We start from the raw sequence: 15,873 nt of genomic DNA, 5'->3' as shown, positions 1-15,873 counted from the left end.
GATATATGTTCTATGATAGAGAACTGACCATTGTCTAATGCTGGGTACACACTACAGGGTTTTTGTACAATAATTGGCTCAACCAGCCGACATACGACCGCTTGTTCGAAAGTCGGGTCATTGTGTATAGTGACACGATGATCTACCCATATAGACGATTGTCGGCTCATTTGGTTGGTCGTACCGTTCAATATTTTCGTTCCAATCTCCTTTCCGTTGTGTAGTGTATATAAATTTCCGACCGATCCACGACAATCGTCTGATACTTTCTCGACCTGGGGAGCGTGTGTATGTAAATTTGTGATGCCTGTACCAGTCCCACATGGTGCGGTATCCGCACATCACTGACTTGTGTTTTGTATAGATGTGTATTGCACCTGTCTGGTTGCAGACCATTACACTTGTGTAAAGCACGTGTGTTATTACCCTTTGCATCTATATTGGGAACCTATTAATATATTTACCCTTTATAAACTTATACCATTATTATCTATTAAAGTTTTAAAGTCATATTAACCTTTATTAAATAATATTTGTAAAATACCCAGAATAAACCAATGCAACAGTTTTATTGCAGGAAAAAGTACAACAATTTTGCAGAATATGTGGAAAAAATAGTATTACACTTTAAAGGTTCTAGTGGTTTGTGGCAGAACAGTTCCAAACAGCACACACATTTCAACAACATTTTACTCAAGGTTTTTAATTTTTTTCTTGATGTCGCTTGGGTTTATATTCTCTTTGATTTCTTTACCTATGAAACAACGACATAAAAAAATGTTTACTATTAAACTTCTATATCTGTAATCTATTTCCAACACCAGAAATACTCTCATTTGCTCACATAGCTCACTGCTCAAGATCAGTTTATGTTGTGGTTCCTCTGGCTCAACCGCAATAATAGCGGGCTTAACCTCCATATTTTCTGGAAAACAGGCGCCATTTTAGTTATAATAACAGTACAGGTATGTGTCTAAAGTATTTAGTTGTCTACACATGTTCACTGAAATACCTTTGTGTATAACTTCTTTCATATCTTGGTATTCAGCATCAATTTTTCTTGTTTGATAACAGGTGTTACATTAGTGGTATCAGTGGTATCTAAACAGGCCTTCTCACCGTTAACTCTTCATTCTGACAAAAAAAAATCTATGTTACAAAACAGGGGTTTGCATTGCTTTGTGTGAAACTAGAATGAAATACATAAAGTCCTTTAAACAGGTAGACCACACTTGCTACTCACTTTTTTTAATGTCGTAGTCGTACTGGTCCAGTACTTTTACCATCATCTCCACCACTGTTGGGCTCATTCGCTTTGATCTTTGCTCTTCTTGAGCATCTCCATCCCCCACCTTAACTTTTTCAACATTTGTCCATCTCTGTCTCCGTCTCCATAGCTGCAACCCCCACTGACACCTTCTCCTCACCTGCCATCTTCTCACGTTCCTCGGCACCAGACAGGTCCTGTTATTTTATACACTCAGACATGGGCGTTCGTTTCTGCTGTGGACCAATCAGCGATGATGCCCGCAGAGAATGGAGCATTGTGGGTGATGCCTATTCGTGTACAATAACCTTGTGTATGGAGATTTTTGCTATAACTTTAACCCCTACAGGATCATTACATACGAAGGGATTTTACGATCGTTTTTAACTGTACATTCGTTCCCATATACGGTAACTTCTTTCTGATAGGTCCATGCATGAAAAAGTGCAGTTGTTTTTTCTTCTTTTACTGTATCCATTGTAGGTTAAAAATTAGGAATGAATGAAGAGACAGTGTTGCCTTCTCTTTTTATGCGGTTTTGGTTGTTAACTATAATGAAAGCTCTGGCCCTTTATGCTAATGTCTTTGGTATATCGTTACATGCCCCGCAAATGTTGCTTCAGTGTGTATGAAATTAAAATCATTGCTCACGACAAAATGGCTGTAAAAAATCGCTAATGGGTTGGCAAGCCATGGGTTAAAACCTGGAATGGGGAGGCTAAATGAATATCTCTTTGATTGTTACTAAACATTTGTTCTACCCAGGGGGCATATATCATCATCATCATCAACATTTATTTATATAGCGTCAGCAAACTCCGTAGCGCTTTACAATTATAGATAGAGAACTCCCGACACAAAGTTACAGACGAGCATCCTGTACCAATTTATGACGGGTCATAGACACTGAGGCCTTTGAAATCCCTCTCTCTTTAAGATTAACTCAATAACACCTGTGATATCTAAGGACAGTGATATGTGACCAAGAGACATCTCGACTACTGGGCCAGGGCAGCTGGGTTAAGTGTGAAAAGAAAGATAAGGACACAGGAAATTGACATACTATACTTTCTCAAATATCTTACTTACAGGAGTAATGTGTGGTATACAAATGAAGAGTAACTTGTGACCTGTTGTTTAGAGGTAACATCATATTTGTAGGACATTCTGGTTCGACGCTAGGCCCGAGTAAAGAAAACCTGGCTTGAAAGGTGTTTTGACCAGAAGTATTAAACAATTAATTAGCATTTACACATATTTTCTATTTCTGACATTACAGGAAGGGGGACTGTAGGCCCCCTACAGCAGGGTTATATTGTCCTGTAACTGTAACCAAGTTGTCACTTTGTGGGAACCAATTTCATAGTGCGAAGTGTCCTTTTATTTCTGCTTCTCCCAGTAAAACAGAAGACAAATTATTTGTAAGTTTATCGTTTCTGTGTTTTGTTCCTCTTTATTTTATAAGAAACCATTGTAATATATCTTTGTATGTCATTTTGTTAATTGTTTTTATCTTAAGCTCGAGTGCACGCAGCTGCGTTAGTTTCAAGCTTTGGCCATCTCAAAGATACGTATTTTTCAGTTGTACCACTTGCAGCTGCTGCAGGCCTGGTGTAGGTACCGATTACTGATGATGACGGCTGTTTATGCATACTAGATCGTGTGTTTCAATCAAAAGCAACTATAAAAATACATTTATGTACAGTAGACATTAATAACATCTTAATAAATGTATTTTATGGACTTGATATTCCACATATGTTTTCGATGTATCCTGCAGTGTATTGTCTGTTATAGCAGAGCACACCTAGACCCGTATATCTTTATATCTGCTCATTGTTGACTATGGACGTGGGTATGCCCGATGTACGTGTTTTTATTGCAAAACGCAGATTACGTTCGTTCAGTTGGCATTTACACCAGTTCTGCAGTGGGTGCAAATGATATGGCTAAAAACAAGCGCATTTATGAGAAACCCAGGATTGGAATCGTCCGCATCTGCATCTGAACGCCCTTATTGTACTTGGTCTACTTTAGTCCGTCCCTTTCCTCCCTCACTATGCCTCTCAAGTCATAAGTGTCATTTGCATTTGGACATGAAGTGCATGCATTCGCATTCATTGGCATAAGCTCCGTTTCTGAAAATGTGCAGAGCTACTTCACACAAGAGCCTACATCTGGGCATGATTCAGAAAGTATATATCAATTAATTTATGATCCCTGGCTTCTATGCCTTTTAATAGCAGCTTAACAAAAATACAAAATACAGACAGTACAGTAGCTGTTGCAATACAGTTTTGAATACGCATTACATTAACATACACAGTTCAGGTTACAGGTATATGTGTCTGTCATTTATATTCAGATAACAGATTTTAAAATCCCCATTTTTTAATTTAAGAAATTTGCATGCTAATTAAGTCTCATCATTATTTTTAATACCTTTTAGTAAACTGACACCTCAGTTTAAATAATTATAGTATTTAGTGCAAATCAATATTGTTATGTTGAAGCAATTTTTGCCATGCAACTCCCATGTAAAAGTTTAGAGTGTACAAGAATTTCACAAATGGTTGACAGATTCCAAGCTTTCACAAACAATTTGAATAATTTATCTGAGAGTTTTATGAATAAGGTGCTGTTTATGTGGTGTTTTAGTGAACTTCTGTTTTGATAGTTTCTAATTTTTCACAACTGGTTGAAATAATTTCTCCAGAAGGTCTATATTATCCTTACATTATATATAAAGGAACACTAAGGGCCTGATTCATTAATCATGCATTTTTTTTAAAAAAACACACAAAAAACAAAGGATTTACTCAGCATAGCTATGTAGAATCATATTCTCATTAAGTCATCTGGTAATTGTGTTTTAGCTGACTCAGGAGTTTGCAAAGTTCGAAACTGAAATAAAACTGAATGAAAAGTAGTTTTTATGTCTATAGTTTTTAGGACATGGTTAATATAGTGTGGTAGGCACAAAAGAGAGAATCATTGACAGCAACCATTATTGCTCTATGTGACGTAAGTTAACAGATGAATAAAATACTCTTTTAGCAGAGTTTAATTTTTTATCTAATATTAAAGAAAAAAACTTATTAGAGTTTTTCTAACTTAAACTCCCTGATTCCACCTTAAAGATATAAGTGTCACCGCCCAGTCATCTGTATTGAACCATTGTTTCAAAGAAATCTAACTAGTAACAGACTTGAGCATCTTTATTGTATCGAAACCAGATTAATTTCTCTGTGTAGATCAAACATCCATTCTAGGATCCCCTGTAAGGTGCATTTGTCGAGGGTTATAGCACCTGTTATATTCATATAAATGTAGACAATGAAATAGGCAGAGCTAGAACAACTTATAGTTAATGAAAGCATTATAATATTAACGTCAGCAGAGTATTGTACCAAAGCAAGTTCCCATATGTCCATTTTTCTACAAGTTTGCAGTAGTAGGTGCTAATTCAACATGTAATTAATCCGAGCAGTGAAACATTAACAACAGCAGAGTAGTTGATTAGTCTTCTATCAAACTAATGAATATTATAGTGTCAAATGCACATTGACTGAAGCAAGGTTCATACATCTAGTGTTTTGTAGTGTTCTTTACATATATGGGTACTACTGCTGCACTTACATTACCCAGCTATAATATTGTAAGCAAAGAACTTTTTATCAGTTCATGCTTTAGAATTCTTGCGTAACATTGTTGCTAAGTTTTTTGTCATAAGTCATCATCAATGTAATAATGACATTCTCCTGAAGCAAATTAGAAAACCATAGTATATCAATATGACCTTCTCTAAATCTATTAGGTTTATGTAATAAAAGTATTCTAACCTTCAAACAAGGGAAAATATAAATGACAAATATTATGAATCATAAATCTGCTGGACGACACGCAGCAAAAATGAGAGACTTTAACAGTGTAGGATTAATATAGCCATTTGACTCATAGGTTTCTGACACATCTAGATGGGAGAGAACTGGTTCAGACATATTTGGAATTTGCAGGTAGAGTAAGATATCATAACACGGTCTCTCTTTGTATATAAAATACTCCTCTTTTGATTTTACTGTTCTCAGTTAAGTACATGTAATAAGCTAGTCATGGAAAAGGAGAAACTCAAACATGTTTTGTTCTATTAAATCCTGCTGTTGTGCTTCTATAGAAATACATTCAGCTTTACTTCAATGCTTTTCGTGCAAAAAGGCACGAGATGTAACATCTGAATAAACAAAACCTAGATCACACAAAAACACAGAAACAATATAGTTGATTAGAAACTCTAGCTGTAGGAATATAATGAAGCTTGAATAGCAAGGTGGAACATTTTCATTTTCAGCACATATATAAAAGGCACGTCATGGCTTACTGCACACCTTTCTCAATGTCCTTGTTATTGATTACAAAATAAACTAGAATTCTGTTATCAATTTTATAAAGTCTACAAAAATGTTTATTACTTTCTCTCTGTCAATAATTAAAATCATAAAGACAGTAAATACCAGTAACATTGTTAATCTCACATAGAAATTTTTAGGTAATCTATTAATAATTTTAACCAAAATTGTCTTGATACTTTTTTTTGGGGGGTATAAAAAAATTAAAAGCAGTTTATTTCCAACTTCTGTTTATTTTTGAATGTAATTTAATTACTGCTAAACTTATAATTATCATCATCATCACCATTTATTTATATAGCGCCACTGATTCCGCAGCGCTGTACAGAGAACTCATTCACATCAGTCCCTGCTCCATTGGATGTTACAGTCTAAATTCTCTAACATACACAGACAGACAGAGAGACTAGGGTCAATGTTTGATAGCAGCCAATTAACCTACTAGTATGTTTTTGGAGTGTGGGAGATAACCGGAGCACCTGGAGGAAACCCACGTTAACACAGGGAGGACATACAAACTCCTCACAGATAAGGCCATGGTTGGGAATTGAACTCATGACGCCAGCGCTGTGAGACAGAAGTGCTAACCACCGTGCTGCCCATAATCTTGAAATATCTTCATGCAAACAAGAGCAAGTCTGCATGTGATCAGGACAGAGTCATGATGCGAGGAGTGTAATTGTTGCAGACGGACTTAGTTACAGATTGACAGAATAAGAGGGGGAGGGTATGTGCTTATGGTCATTATAAAAATATGGACATTTACAGGGACAACCCCTTAAAACTGTGAAAGTTCTTGGACTTGGAAATTAGGGATACTTGACAAATATTCATGCACATTACTTGCATAGAGTAGTGTTCTTAAAACTGGTCCTCAGGACCCCTAACAGAGCATGTTTTTCACATCTTCTTGCTTTAGCACAGGTGTATTCATTACTGACTAAGACATTGTAACAGATCCACAGGGGGTATAATTATTTCCCCTTTGCGCCTGGAAAATATGTGGACTGGGTTTGAGAAACACTGGCCTAGAGCAGCAAAAATTGTAAATACGATCCTTGTCCTGTGTATGGATTAGCCACAGATTTGGTCATTCAGCAGCAGGTCAAAAAGCCAGGGTTGTAGAGTGTTCTCCACCTTAGTTTTCACACCTCATCAAACTGATTATGGCAAATGTTAGGTTGGAATAAAGCAAACCTCTGTGGAGGACCTGACTTTAACAGTGGAGCAAATCTGTGTAGTGGTTTGTAGACAGTGCCTGAGGTACATATGGTCACAGCTTAACACCGTTTAACTGGCACTGCAAATCGGCAAATAGGGGGTCATTGGACACTAAAGGTGACTACAGTATACATAAGTGTTCATTCACATTGTTAAGTGGACAGGCTGGACATGACATTGCATCTCTGCTACTTTCAGAGTTCATACTGAGTCATTAGGCCACATTCATGTTTGGATATAAGTCCATTTGCGTGCAGTATCTTATGTAAAATACCTGTGCACATGCTCAGAAACGGACCTTGTGCCAATGAACGCAATTGCATGTAATTCATGTCAGGACGATTAAACTTGCAACTGCTTCTATCTTGAAGGTCGAACAGGAATGGGAAGGGGCGGTCGGACGTAGGCAATGAACAGTAAGGTCGTACTGAGGGCGTATCAACATAGATGTGGACTATTCAAGTCTTGGGTTTCTCTTAAGTATGCTTGATTCCGACATATAATTTGCATCAGCTACAGAGCAGGTTTAAGTGTTCATTAAGAATCTTGATTTATGTATTTAATGTAAAAAAAAAAATTTGCACAAAATTTAACCATATTTATATTAATGATTAAATTGCTGTTTGGAGCTGTTCATTTATTTTATAATATACATTTTTTGTATGCGTTCTAATGTTACCTTATATTGCACATATATGCTTGTGCATATACTGCACTGTGTTCTGTAACATATGTCGAGTAACGTTTAGGCAGATCGTATTTATACCCAAATTGATATCAAAACGCATCTTGATATCCGCTTGGATTTGAATATGGTCGGAACTACGCTCAAGTTCTGTGCTCTTTTTTATTTCTTTTTTTTTAAATCGCATCTTGCGTGCAAGTTGTGTTCCAATTTGAATCAGGCACATTGTGTATATTTGTGCCACTTTCATTACAGGGTTTATTAAACATTGGTTGTATGCAATGTAAAGATGCTTCTGGATGCAAAATGTCTCATTTGCAGGCACACAACTTGGGTTTGTATTTAGTGTTGCACGTATCTTACCCCTTGTGCTTGTAGAGGTGAATCAGGAGCATTAATGTGTAAGTACAGCACAATGGGGGGGTTGCAGAAGTTAAGAACACCCTTTGTCTTTTTTTGAATTACACAGATCTTGAATTATGTTGGCAACAAGACCTATATTTTTCGCCTACATAAACATGGTGCAAGTTTTAGAGTTGTTGACAATAATTGTAGTATCTTTGCTCCAGATGGGTCTTTATGCTGGTTATAAGAAAACAAAGTGTGCAGAAACATCTTTAATTATATGCAAACCGGGCATATTTACATTGAATTCTAACCCGGGCCCATGGTACCTGAGAAAACATAACTAATTTGGAAAGTGGCTATTATATGAGGCCTTAGGTATTTTAAGTGATGCCTCTGTATAGTGGTACAATACAAATATATAGCCATGTCGACAGGGAAGGGGTGGATCTGGAATTTTTTTTTGGGGGCACGATTTAGTCCCCATCCCCTTTTTGACAGGTAAGGCTGCCTGCTGCCGCACACTATGTGCAAGTCTGTGATGGCAGAGGCAGTCAGGCAGAGTATGCTGTCTGGCCGCTCTGATGGTGTTTAGAACACCATCAGAGCAGCTGGCAGTTTACTCTGTATGCCTGTCTATGCCGTCACGGACCTGCTCATAGTGTGCGGCAGCAGAGAGCATGCACCTGCTAGGGGTGACGATTGCCCTCTATCGCCCCCGTCTGGATCCACCAGTGCAAGTAGACCAATACACTAGCACACACAATGTTGCTTGTGCTATAGGTCTGTGCTATGTTTGACAGTTGCAAATTTTGGTACAACCTCTGATTTACTGAAACCTTTATCAGCCAGAGAAGGGATAGATATTTTCCACTATCAGTTTTTCCAGGAGGTTGTCTCTATCAATTCTTTCTGGCCTATGCTTTAGCAAGATAACAAGCCAATAAATGGCACAGCATAACAGGAATACTAATAAAGGACCACTACTGGTAAATCAAACAAAATTGAAATTCAATTAATCCCATGTCACAGATTCAGGTTTTTTTTTCAGATATTATGCAACTTTGATCCTTTGATAAAACGGAATTAAAGCAGATCAGCACTGAAAAAGGAAAACCCTGCAGATGGGATCCTGTAAAGTTTCATGCATTTTTAATTAACAATCAATGAGTGCAGAATTCTTATCTGTTACTGTCCAGCACAGTATTTGCTTTTGAAAAGAACAGTAAATAGTAGGTGATTGTTATATTTCTAAGCTTCATGTAACATGCGCCTGATTCTCATGCTGATTCTTTTAAAAGAGACCTTGCACACACGTGCATTATTATTTTAAAGTATTTAATTTAATTTCTCATTTCCTACTACAAGCTCTTTGGGGTAAATTTATCAAGCTGCGGGTTTGAAAAAGTGGAGATGTTGCCTATAGCAACCAATCAGATTCTAGCTGTCATTTTGTAGAATGTGCTAAATAAATGATAACTAGAATCTGGTTGTTATAGACAACATCTCTACTTTTTCAAACCCGCAGCTTGATAAATTTACCCCTTTGACTCTGAAAGTCCAATAAAATTTGATCAAATAGGCCTGTACTCACACAATTTCTGAGAAGTATTAGTTATGACCCAATTTCAACGTCGCCTACAGAGATTAGAAGCGTCAATGATTGTCTAAATACGTTGGGGTTCAGTGGGGGGAAAATATACCTTACAGGCGCTAAAGAATCTATCAGAAAATATACAATTGCTGCTGCAATTAATTCTGTTCTTATTCAGCCATGAGCAAAAAAAAGATAAAAAGATAAAGATAAAGTGAGGGGCAGCGCTGTGATATTTATAATATATAAATACCAGGTTCAAATGCTTTAAATATATCAACTAGGTATCGCTAAAACCAACCACAAGTTACACAAATATATCAAACATACATATAGTGTATTTATTAATTTAAAAAAATACATTCAGTGAATAAAAATAAAAAATATAACAAAATGTATCAAATATAACTAAATAGAATCATAAAATGTACAGTGGTATATTGAAACCATTACATGTAACAGGAAATTGAAGATGTGAAAGTAACTTGAAAATTCATAACTTAAGATAATCAGAATAGATGCGCTCAGTATTCCAATTAGGAACTAGAAGTCCCAAAATATAATGCAAATTAATAGGAAAAGAGAGACAGTATTTTTTATTGTATTTATATGTTAATAATATTATAGCACTGCTCCCTCCCTTTCGTTTTTAAGCATTGAGATGTGTTAATGAATATGCTTTTAATGCTGTGTGGAAGTAAGACAAAGTACAAGTGTTCTTGAATGCCCGGGTGCGCTAGACCTACTCTCAATAGAGGCAGTAAGCATATAATTATTAGATGATGTGTGTGTTTTGTCTTGGTGTCTAAGCTCAGAGGTTATGCAGCAAAATCATCCTACATTCTAACATGATTTTAAACGTGCTTTTTTATTAAATTTATATTATATATCAGTATGTATTACAATTACAAACTTGTTCTCAGATACAGGCCCAAAACCCCCACCAGCCTACTAATTTACACTTTGTGTGCCACTGTGTGTTTGATAACACTCATCTTGGTGTTTTTATCAAAGTAATCTGGTGAAATCACTGGAAAACATGAGTTTAATTCAAATGAAACCTAGCATGTAAGATGATACGTCTTAAAGAGTTGATGTTGAAGAGAAAACTACATTTCCTAATATTGATCTTATATTGATCTCAATTACAGAATGACATTTCAGGCTTACGGTTTTCCTTCAGAAGTTGGTAATTATAAGGTCGGTCTCCTTTTGTCTGTGTCATCCATCATTGAATTACTTTAGCTATATAGCAACATGCCCTGGATATGTCTTGACATATTATTGTAGTTTTGTTATAGTATATACACTATATTGACAAAAGTATTCGGACGCTTAACCATTACACCAACAGGGACTGTAATGACATTGTATTTAAATATATATACTTTAATATGGAGTTGGTCACCCTTTTGCAGCGATAACAGCTTCCACTCTTCTTGGAAGGCTTTCCACAAGATGTTGGAGTGTTTCTGTGGGAGTTTGAGCCCAGTCATTCTGTAGAACATTTATGAGGTCAGGCACTGATGTTAGACGAGACCTGGCTCACAATCTCCGTTCCAGTTCATTCCAAAGGTGTTTGATGGGGTTGAGGTCAGGGCACTGTGCGGGCCAGTCAAGTGTCGGTGTGCTTTATACCACTCCATCCAACGCTTGGCATTGGTCTTGGTGATGCGAGGCTTGCATGCAGCTGCTCGGCCATAGAAACCCATTCCATTAAGCTCCCGCTGCACAGTTTTTGTGCTTACATTAATGTTAGTTGAAGTACGGAACTCTTCAGCTATGGGATCAGCAGAGCGTTGGCAACTTTTGCCCACCATGCACCATAACAGTTGTTGACCCCGCTCTGTGATTTTACCTGGTCTTCCGCTTCATGGCTGTGTTGCTGCTGTTCCTAAAAGCTTCCACTTTCTAATTATATCAATTACAGTTGACCGTGGATGAAATTTCATGAACTGTCTTATTACAGAGGTGGCGTCCTATCACAGTATCACGCTTGAAGTCACCGAGCTCTAAAGGACAACCCATTTTGTATCACAAATGTTTGCAAATGGTGACTGCATGGCCAAGTGCTTGATGTTATACCGGTCCGATTGAAACACCTCAATTCAATAATTAACAGGTGTGGCCAATACTTCTGTCTATATAGTGTGTGTATGTATGTGTGTATGTATACGAGGTATGTCTATAAAATAACTCACCTTTATTTATTGGTATTACAAATTTAATGTTTGTCCCCTTCAATATACTCCCCATTTGCACTAATACATCGCTGTAGTCTTGTTTTCCACTGGTTGAAAGCATGGAGCAAATCAATTTCTGACATTTGTTTCAACATATCTGTTGTTTTCTTCTTTACAGCATCAACTGATTTAAAATGTGTCCCTTTAAGCACTGATTTAACTTTTGGGAAAAGATAAAAATCGCAAGGTGCTAAATCGGGCAAATATGGAGGATGTTCAAGTGTAGTAATGTCTTTGTCGGTCAAAAACTGCTTCACAGAAAGTGCTGTGTGAGCAGGCGCATTGTCCTGGTGAAGAAAGAAACAATTATTCCATAGTCGCGGCCGTTTCTTTCTGACTCTCCCAGCTTTTGCAAAACTTCCTTATAATAATGCTGATTAACTGTTGTGCCTTCTGGAACCCATTCTTCCAAAATTATACCCTTGATATAAAAAAAACCAATGAGCATTGCTTTGAATTTTGACTTGCTTTGACAAGCTTTTTTCATTCTTGGTGATGACAGTGTTTTCCAGTGCATTGACTGTCTTTTAGTTTCAGGATCGTACTGGAAGATCCAGGTCTCATCACAAGTGATTACTTTATGAAACAGGTTTGGATCTGGGTCAGGTTGCTGCAGAATGTCAACACAACATTCCTTGCGATGTTCTTTTTGCTCTGGTGTGAGAACCCTTGGGACCATCTTTGCACAAACTTTCATCATGTTAAGTTCCTCATGCATAATTTTCCATACGGTGTCTTTGTCAATGTTCACGGATTCAGCTATGGCGGTCTTTTCAAACAATCTGACTGATTTTTTTCTACATTTTCTGTTCTTGAAGTGCAAGGTCGTCCATGTTGTTCAACTTTTAAACTTCACATTTTTTCGGCACTCTACAGAAAACACAACCAAACTAAATGGCGACTCACAATCAAGTAAACGTCATAGAGTGTTGCAGCTTGTCATGCAGGTTCAGACCGGTTCAAGGTTACTACCTATGCAGTTATAACCGGTTCTGAGAGCTTTGTTTACTAGGTGGAATCAGAGTCTCGTTATTTAATAGACATACCTTGTATGTGTGTCATTTATAATTTTTTTTTAATATATATATATATATATATATGTATTTTTTAAACATTAAATGTTCAGGTCTATGTGTAAGTATTCTTTATGACCTTTGTTCTGGGCACAATATATTATAAAATGGCATAAAATGCCTCTTTCCAAAATAGCTGCCATTATAGTTGTATGTTTACATTTGCCCGATTCCAATACCAGATGTAATAGAGTTGCATGTAGAGCATCCCTAACTGATTGTTAATTAAAATTGTTTAATCAGTCGGCCGAGCTAGGTCTCATAATATAAATCAGCCTGAGGATGCGAAAAGAACTCGATAAGCAAGTGGTGCTGCACATCCCCAGTGTGCATGCGCAAAATGGCGCTGCGCACTTTATAAACATGATAATGCTGAGAGGTAGCATAATTCCTCCTGATGAAGTCTCTTTCAGAGACAAAACGCTTTGAGGCCATTTGATATTTGAATCCTACTAATTGTACTTAATTGAAATTGCCTGTGGTACCTTTGGATGTTTTCCATGTGTAGCAGAATGGTTGGGATCAACCTAGGTTGAACTAACAACAGACCCTAGCTTACACTTGATCTGGACTGCATCTTTGGAACTACAGATAAGTTTTATTTTTATACTGCAAATTGTGAGTGCATTAACTATATGTCTTTGTGTTTGAAATGAAATTGTTTCATAAATACTACATTATATGGTTCCTGTATTTCTGTTTGTTGGAGACACCCAGAAAAGCAAAGATGCATAGCAGTATCCAGGCTGCATACAGATAACCATTATTTTCTTCTTTATCTGGTATGCTTAAGCACTTTCGGTGGGAGTGGTGTATTTATTTTCCTGAAACAGTATTACACTATCTCTGGTTGTTTCTATTTCTTCACCACATGTTACGGAGCCCATCAAGCTAAAGCTTTGGAATCTCTGGACCACAACACAGACGTGTCTTAATATTTTACATATTCAGTATGCACAACAAATATCACCTAATGTATTAAGATTTGCATCCTAAATGCTACACTATTAGACACCCTATTCCTTCTTTAGAAATATTGGTTCCGGTTTACCACCCGGTACGTTAGAGGCTGGCAGCCGCCTGCACACTAGCAAGTGTTGAAAGGTGTAAGACTTGATGAACTATTTAACATAATCCAAATTGGTTGAAGCACAACATTGTATCTGTGTATTCTTGTTTGTACATGTATGTGTGTGTGTGTGTGTATATATATACAAGTTAACCCATGCATGATACTCAGGCATTCTAGTTAAATAAAGCTACTTAAGGTGTTAAAAAGGTTCTTGTCATGCATTTGGGCCATAGCCCAGGCCTCAACCACCAAACACTCCCCACTGTCACCCCCGGCAACCACCAACCACTCCCAACTGTCACTTCTCCTTCAAGAAATATATATATATATTTTTAAAATCTTTATAAACACTTTTAACAATTAACAAATTAAAAACATCTTAGTATACCAAATTTCAGCCCTTTCTGAATTTTTTTTTCCACACACACTAAGAATTTAGTAGGTCAGTGTATAACTCTGCCCAGCAGGTGGCGCTGCAGCTTGGTTTTATTTTTTCCACACACACACAGACAGACAGACTAACACACTCCACTAGACATTTATATATTAGATATATATATATATATATATATATATATATATCTCATCAAGCATCTTGGAGAACTGACTACAGATCTTCTGTGGATGTAGGCTTGCTCATGTCCTTCTGTCTCTTTATGTAATCCCCAACAAGGGGTCCTGGAAGTGATGATATGGCCCCCACAGAGCCCTGATATTAAAATCGTTGAGTCTTTCTGGGATTACAATAAGAGAGTAAGTCGTTTATATTAGACAGCCGGCGGGTCCTCATTGCACCCTTAATGTTGCGAATGCAAGTGTCGCGGTTTGAAGTGTCATCAGTCGTACTGCATACATTTTGTGATGTCACTATTTATCCAAGGGGTGTCACAAATCATGGATGTCACTTTTTAGGTAAGTCTGTATTTTTCATATGTCGCTATAATCCAGTTTACCATTTTATTGTCTATTTCACTGTTGTCGGAATATTCATAGTCGTAATTTCGTACTACACCCTTCCGTGCAGTGTGTTTAACAAGCGACATCACTCCAGCATCAGTCTTATTGTGTGTGATCATTTCTAATACATTACAGGGGGCAGTTCTGGGCCATCAGGAACCGCCCCATAATACACATTTTATGTACATTGTACCTATACTTTGAAATGCATATGAAAATATACTAAGTAAGACATCTGCAACTGGGATTCTCAGAATCTCCTAAAAAAGTGTATCTGAAATTTACTATATGTAAACCAAAAAAGCATTTCATTGGCAACTGTATTCGCTTTATTAGTTATTATTCAAAGATGTAATTGTCCTTAACTCGTTTCCCATAAAAAATATGTCAGTCAGAGCGCCTATAATATATTACTTTTCACTACTCAAATGCTTGCAAAGCCAGTAATATATGCAAACCTGCACAACCCACAGAAAGCAGACGTCACAAACACGATCTAACACTGGTAATTACTGGGTTTAGGATATTTAAATGTGTTTAAAATTGTTCACATCTCTGAATTAATTGTAATGTTTCTCAGATGTCACTATAGTTATTTTATTCTTTATACAATATTAAAAAAGAAAGAGTTAATAAAATAATTTTAGCAGATTATGTTTGATTCTGAATGTCAGGATGATTATATTCACTCTGTAAAATGTCACTTTTTAGACCTGCTGACTTTTTCTAGTATGAGATATAATTTGCAGCAGAAACTATACATGAGCAGTGTTTTGTAGCTTTTAGCTAAAGAATAACTCCATGGAAAAGTCTTAATTTTTGCCATAAACTCCCCTCTCCAAGCTAACAGAATGTGTGGTTCCAGTGTCTGGGGCACCCACAGTTCCATAATTCTGCAGAGATCACAGAATGATTTTTTTTTTTAAATGCAGATGCAGGCAATCAATAAAGTGTTTTATCCATCTCTCTGTTGAGGACATGTTACCTATCAAACAGGGCTCTGTATATTA

General features: G+C 36.8%; 1 protein-coding gene across 9 annotated transcripts in view; it reads left to right on the top strand.

The window, feature by feature from the left end:
* SYTL5 (synaptotagmin like 5) overlaps positions 1 to 15,873 on the top strand; it is a 138,214-nt gene that overhangs the window by 22,220 nt on the left and 100,121 nt on the right. The window contains exon 1 of one of the 9 annotated variants that reach the window (XM_075196440.1): positions 1,528 to 1,546. The exons of 7 other annotated variants lie outside the window; for them this stretch is intronic. The gene's annotated coding sequence lies outside the window, so the exon portion shown is untranslated. Of the gene's footprint in view, positions 1 to 1,527; positions 1,547 to 10,688; positions 10,719 to 15,873 lie in introns of those variants that run through there. One more of the 9 variants, XM_075196442.1, reaches the window with a different exon arrangement.

The sequence above is a fragment of the Mixophyes fleayi genome, chromosome 2 (assembly GCF_038048845.1).
Source record: "Mixophyes fleayi isolate aMixFle1 chromosome 2, aMixFle1.hap1, whole genome shotgun sequence".
NCBI lineage: Eukaryota > Metazoa > Chordata > Amphibia > Anura > Limnodynastidae > Mixophyes > Mixophyes fleayi.
This window is presented reverse-complemented; position numbering and strand designations above follow the sequence as displayed.